At 42.9% G+C, this 6,665-nt stretch overlaps 1 pseudogene; it reads left to right on the forward strand.

Annotated features, from left to right (window-relative positions):
* The first annotated feature begins 3,579 nt into the window (after positions 1-3,579).
* LOC121488801 lies at positions 3,580-3,862 on the forward strand (annotated as a pseudogene).
* Positions 3,863-6,665: the final 2,803 nt, after the last annotated feature.

The following is a 6,665-nucleotide window of genomic DNA, read 5'->3' on the forward strand; positions in this document are numbered from 1 at the left end:
TGCAAAAAAATAACAGGAGTTGGCCAGATTTGGGGGAGCAGAAGGAAGTAAAGGATGTAGCAGGTAGTTCTGGGCAGAGGGCATTACAGCAATTTGAGAAGTTTACCAGGGCACTTAGAGAAAGTTTACCAGGGCAGCTGGAATTTGGTAAGAAGGAAAGTATGGGGGATCAGTCTGGAATGGTTGACAGGGGCTAGGTCATGCAGGACTTCATGGGCCATGGGGAGATTGTGGACTTCAACAAATTCTGAAGCTGTTTCGAGAGCTCAGGTGCTCCTCTGTGAAGAGGAGAACCATCTTCAGGAAGTTCATGACTTTGATCTGCAAATAACTGTTCTTTGCTGCTACACTACATGACCAATATATAATTGGAACCTTAATTTGGTCACAACTGGAGCTGTTCTTTGCTACCACATTGTGCTCACAGAGTTGGTTTGTAAAGAGGTAGAAATGTTGGTTGAGGCTACTTGCCTCTTCTGAGATGTTGTATTTTAAAAATGTCTGTAAGAAACAGAAATACCTAGTGGATGAAAATATCTTTCCCCCTGGAAAAACAAGCCATTTCATTCTTCCTATTGCCTTTTTATTGAGCACTGTTGGAAGGTAAATGAAGGCAGGAAATGAGATCTAATCTCCCCTTGTTGGTACTCAGGGGGAAGATTCTCAGAGACAACACATTTCTGAGCCTAAGTAGAGATGAAAATGAGATAAAGCCCAGTGGGTGATTTGAATGTTACAGCAGTAAATTATGGAAGACCTATATTTTGTGAGCTAACAATTTCTTTCCTGAAGTTAGGATGGGGGAAAAAAAAAAGAAGAAGAACCTTGGGAAGGGATTCTGTGAGGAGGTATACAGTTAAATCTGTATCTTGTGTTAATGTAATCATGGGTAATTAGGAAGACTGCTTGTTGAACAGATCTGAAGCATGGTGAGGGAGATTGAAGTTTTATATTTCCTTTATATTTTCCTAGATATAAAAACTAAGCTTTTTTATTTTCATGTATAGCCAATATTCACATTTGTGAAACAGATTGGCCGTAGTGCCTAAACAAGAAGGAAAGCTTAAAGAGTATAAAACCACCGTGATGTTGATTATACAGTATTGTAGTAAGAAAAAAAAAGGAAATACGAAAACTCCTCGTTGCGACTCTAGTCCATCAATAAAACCTGAAGTAGTGGTATTAGTGGCCTATTTGCTACTTTATGAAAGCTCAGGGTACGGATTCTCGCATGTCCAGCAAGTGAGGGCTGAGAAATCATACCAAGACCTGCCCAAGTCAGGCCTGCCAATCAAGCTTTGCTCTTCCCAGCCAACCATGGTGATGACTTGCACCCAAGCAACGTGGGCTGCACTAAACACCCAAGCATTACTGCCATCTGGAGTAGGAAATAGCTTCTAGTAAAAACTCTCAGTGACATATGCCATGCCTAAGTCAAAAGAGTTATTGAGAACCTACATATTTTGCATCTGCAATAATGGAAAAATGTAATGTACTCCCCCCTTCCTTTTTTTGTTCTTTATGCAGCATTTTACTAGAGCCATAACCAAGCAAACACTATACTGTTTTACCGGGAAAGAAATTTAACAGTAATTTTTATTCTAAGGATCGTAGACCCTTTCCAGAAACCAATGAAAGTTGTGACATTCTCTTCATAGAGAAATGCAAATGTACATAAATCCAGTATTGTTCATTCACCTTCAAGCAAAGAATTCGATGACTTCCAACCCATGGATTCCAAAACCCTCAGTTAGTACCCTTGGGTTGGAAGGAAGCCTCAGTGATGGCTCTTATTAAGTAAAATGGCTCTATTAGCACTACAAAAAAAAAAAAAAATCAAAACTTGGGTCTTTTTTTTTTTTATTAAAGGTTTCATTAATTTCTTCATGAGAGACACAGAGAGAGAGAGCATGAGGCAGAGATATAGGCAGAGGAAGAAGCAGGCTCCATGCAGGGAGCCCAATGTGGGACTCGATCCCAGGACTCCAGGATCATGCCCTGAGCCAAAGGCAGACGCCCAACTGCTAAGCCACCCAGGCATCCCAAAACTTGAGTCTTTGAATTTTCAACCATGACCACTTATGTTTATTTATCCCAGAAACTTGCAGGGGACATGGATTCATTCTTAGACGGAAAGAACTATAGACTGGGTTCCTAGAAAGAAGAGCAGATGTGCCCAGAAATAAAAAAGCCAGCTATGGCCTGCAGCATTTACTGAGACCAATATATAATTGGAACCCTAATTTGGTCACAACTGGAGTTTATTGTTAATATGGGATTCTGTTTTCTGGAAGTTTATTTCTGCTCCCTCGTAGAGAGACTTCTTTGGGACCAAACCACTGAGAAGCGAGATTTCTTTCCTATAGGATGTGATTTGAAATCCTCTTAGATATCCCTCTCAGGGGTCAACGTTTGCTGCCCTTGGGCTTTACTCACATGTCTCTGTTCTAGCTTCTGTGGATCTAAGGCTCCTGCCCTCCAGAGATTTGTCCTCTTAGTAGGGGAAATATTAAATATACACAAAAGATTAATGTCACTATCAAGTAGTGTAGACACCCCACTTTTAAGTAAATAAAACCATGGGGATTCCTTTTCATAGGAGATACGGAGGCTCAGTTACCTAATGGTAACTGCTGTTGGCCTAGTTTGGAGCAGCACTAGTGTGAATGGACTTTTGTCCTCAGCTCTCTCATTTTCTCTCCGTGATCCCATGGCCATATTTGACAAATAGATTTGCTAGAAAATGTAAAAGCCCACACTCTGGAGTCATTTTGAAGAAAGAGCTTTAAGTTAAAGGCAGAAGCACTCTTAACTCCCTTTAGAAGAAACCAGCCGTAGACCTAACCTGGAGCTCTGAGCCTGGAAGCCTGACTCTCTGCTTAGGGCAGCAGCCTATGAGAAGGAGGGTGCAGGGGCCTGGGGGCGGGGTGGGGAGATGCGTGCCTGATGTGCCAGGAGCCAGGAGATGCACCTGCTCCTGAGGATGGGCCTGTGGTTCTTCCAGGGGCGCTAGGCTCAGGAACACACAGTTCCCATCATAATAATGGGAACATTTGGGGAGAAGTGGGCAGGAATGCAGATGTCTAATGAGATGACTAGAGCTCAGGCACAGAGATGTCTCATTCAGGACTCTTCCCTTGTAAGCGACGGGAGCTCAACTCTTTCCGGCTGTGGCTTTAACAGAGTATACTGGCTGCAGGCTGGATGCAGAGCTTCAAACGATGCCATCAGGTCTCTTGGTCTCTGCCCCTCTCCTCCTTCTTACCTTTCCTCAGAATTGCTTGGCTCTGGGCTTCTTCCCTCTCAAGTAGTTTCTTTCTACCTATTGGCCTCCAACAGCCCTTTATACACAGTTCTTTGGAGTGAGTCTCACTGGAATGATTGGGCTCTTGCTCTACACACTGTGGCCAGGAGATGAGATGCTTAGCCAGGTCATGTGTGTAGCACAAAGCCCTGGAGTGAGGGGAATCCAACCTGCACCATGGAGACTGAGGGTGGGAGAGAGGCAGGTCCTTAAAGGCCGATCAGATTGCTCTGGGCACTTTCTGAGGTGGCATGTGGCCTTTGTCAGCTTCCACCATGGCATGCAGTGGCCAGAGGCAGAAATTGCAGAAGGTGATGGCACAGCCCATCAGCCTCATCTTCAGATACTTGCAAAATAGATCTCGGATTCAGGTGTGGCTTTATGAGCAAGTGAACATGCAGTTGGAGGGCCGTGTCATTGGTTTTGATAAGAGTATGTGAACCTTATATTAACACGGAAGAGAGTCATTCTAAGACAAAGTCAAGAAAGCACCTGGGTCAGGTCATGCTGAAAAGAGAGAATATTGCCTTGCTCCAAAGTGTCTCCGACCAGAAGTGATCCATGAAGTGAGAAATTCTTGAGAAAGCCATGTAGTTTGTTTTTTTTAGATGTCCTTTGTTTGGGAGTGTACTTCTAAAACATTTGTTCGTATTGTTTTGATTACCTTTATGTTATTACCAGATGATAATAAATGCTGTGGGATTGTTTTTATTAAAAAAGATATTGCTATGGACAGGCAAAAATTTCCCATGTACACTTGGGGTTCTGTCAATAATCAGCAGTTGGGAAGATGAATGATCAGGTGTCTGGAACATTGATCTGTGAGCTGCTGGACCTAACTACTGGCCTGGGGCACAGGGCTCACACCAGCCCTGCAGCGGGAGACTTTCTCCTGTGTTTTTTATTCTATACACTGTGCTCATTTTACATTAAAAAGTACATCAGATTCTTTTTTTAAAAATTTATTTATTCATGAAAGACACAGAGAGAGAAAGAGGCAGAGACACAGGCAGAGGGAGAAGCAGCCTCCATGCAGGGAACCCAATGTGGGACTCGATCCTGGGGCTCCGGGAACACGGCCCGGGTTGAAGGCAGGCTCTAAACCACTGAGCCACCCAGGGATCCCCCATCAGATTCCTTTTTTAATGCCTTGCTATACTGTTGGAAAGCTGTAGTAATGAGATGAATGGGTTTAAAGTCAGTTTTGGTACAGATGATAACACTTGCATTAACTTAAAGACTCTCATTAATTGAGGCCTAAAATGTTGGAAAAGAACCTATAAACGATACTTTACATAGGTAGATGCTGATGCATGGGGGATAAATACACTGAAGAAGTTAAGATGCTGTCTTCTCCTTTTAGAGAGTCTAGTGTACCAGCAGGTCCTGATTCACACCCCACTCAGTAGCAGTTGCATTTATATAAATATGCTATAGTAGTATCCATCCATTGCTGCCTCAGTTTCTCTGTTGTCCCTACTGTCACACTCTGGAAAAAAATTTGCCTTTAGAGGATCCCTGGTTTCAGTAAAAGGAAGAGAAGGAAGTGCAAAGGAAGACTGGCCTAGGCGAACTGCCCTCCCCCAGGTGACGACTGGTTGACTTTGGCATGGTGGAGACAGGATGAGGCCTACCGTCTTCTAGTGCTCACTAAGATGCTAATCTCTCCAAACCCCACGGTTGTCTTTTGTAAAACTAGGGGAATAGCACACTTACCCGAACGTGTTCTTAAGAGGGTCTAGTGAAGCAGCGTGAGTTTCTGGCATGTGTTCAATACTCAATACATATTCATTATTCTCCTATGATGCCCCCCCCCCCCAACATCACTGTTAATGGGCTGTTATTCTCAACCCTTGGCTTAACAAGTGTTTTCTCTAAAAGTTACACCCTTGTCTTTTAGAGCTTTAAGGACTCATCATTCATACTTGAGCATGAATTCATTCAGTTAGATTCTTTCCTCCTAATTCCTGGATAAAAAAACTAAATTTTGAAGGGATGGGTCAAGTTGACTGGATGGGAATGAATGAGCTGTAGAATTTGTGGCAGTGACCTGGGCCTGAGGGGGCGCTGCAGAACTTAGTAGTTGGCGGGCATGCTAGGAGGCTGGAATATGGTAGAGCTTTGAGAAGGGGTGTGTGGGGAAGGGAGAATGCTCTCTGAAGGCTCTCTTTGGTCCAAAACTTGGCTGCAGCAGGACTCTGGATCTGGCAAAGGAGGGAGACAGTACCATGCTTCCCTTCCTGTCGCTCGTAACTTCTTGCCCCCAGACCTTGGGCTGGAGCTGCTAGTACTGTGTCAGGAGGTCTCATCTGGAAACCAGCCCCGTTTGTGACATTGCTTCCCTGGGCAAATGAAGTCTGTAAACAGCTTTCTGGAAGCTCACCAATTCAGGAAACCAGGGGCTGCCTGCACTTTATAGATAATATTTTTGTAATGATTAGCCTTCCTACACTTGAATGCTTTTCTTCACCACAGCCCAAGTGGAGTGTCTCCGAAAGGGTCACTTTTAGTGACTTCCTCTGCGTAATATATGCCTTGTACATAGTAGATACCCCACCAGTGTGAAATCAAATTGCATAATTAGTAAATAATTTTACTATTAATTGAAAAAAAAACTTTTAATTTTTGAATTACCAGGAATGATTAGGGATAGATGTAATGGTATGACATAAATGAACTTTTTATCTTTCAGTTTTCTGATATTTATTGAATAGCTTTGGTCGTTAATTAAAAGAATATCTCAAGGAGCTGTTTAGATGTAAGTTTTTAAAAAATCATTTAACACATCTTTATCAATATCTTAGTATTTGTGCCACAGTGAACTTTTTCAAATAAAATATTTCATAAGTCCAAAGCCCTGTTGTTTTTTTTTAAAAGATTTTATTTATTTATTCACAAGAGACACACAGAGAAAGAGGCAAAGACACAGGCAGAGGGAGAAGCAGGCTCCATGTATGAACCCCAAGTGGGACTCGATCCTGGGTCTCCAGGATCAGGCTCTGGGCTGAAGGCGGCGCTAAACCGCTGAGCCACCTGGGCTGCCCCAAAGCCCTGTTTTTATTTTATTTTTTTATTTATTTTTATTTTATTTTATTTTATTTTATTTATTTTTAAAGATTTATTTTTATTTATTTATGATAGACATAGAGAGAGAGGCAGAGACACAGGCAGAGGGAGAAGCAGGCTCCATGCTGGGAGCCCGACACGGGACTCGATCCCGGGACTCCAGGATCGCGCCCTGGGCCAAAGGCATGTGCAAAACCACTGAGCCACCCAGGGATCCCCTAAGCCCTGTTTTTAAAGAAAGGATTTAGTTAACATGTTTTAAATTGTCAGACTCAGAACAATTACATAAAGTCTG

This window comes from Vulpes lagopus, chromosome 4 (assembly GCF_018345385.1).
Source record: "Vulpes lagopus strain Blue_001 chromosome 4, ASM1834538v1, whole genome shotgun sequence".
NCBI lineage: Eukaryota > Metazoa > Chordata > Mammalia > Carnivora > Canidae > Vulpes > Vulpes lagopus.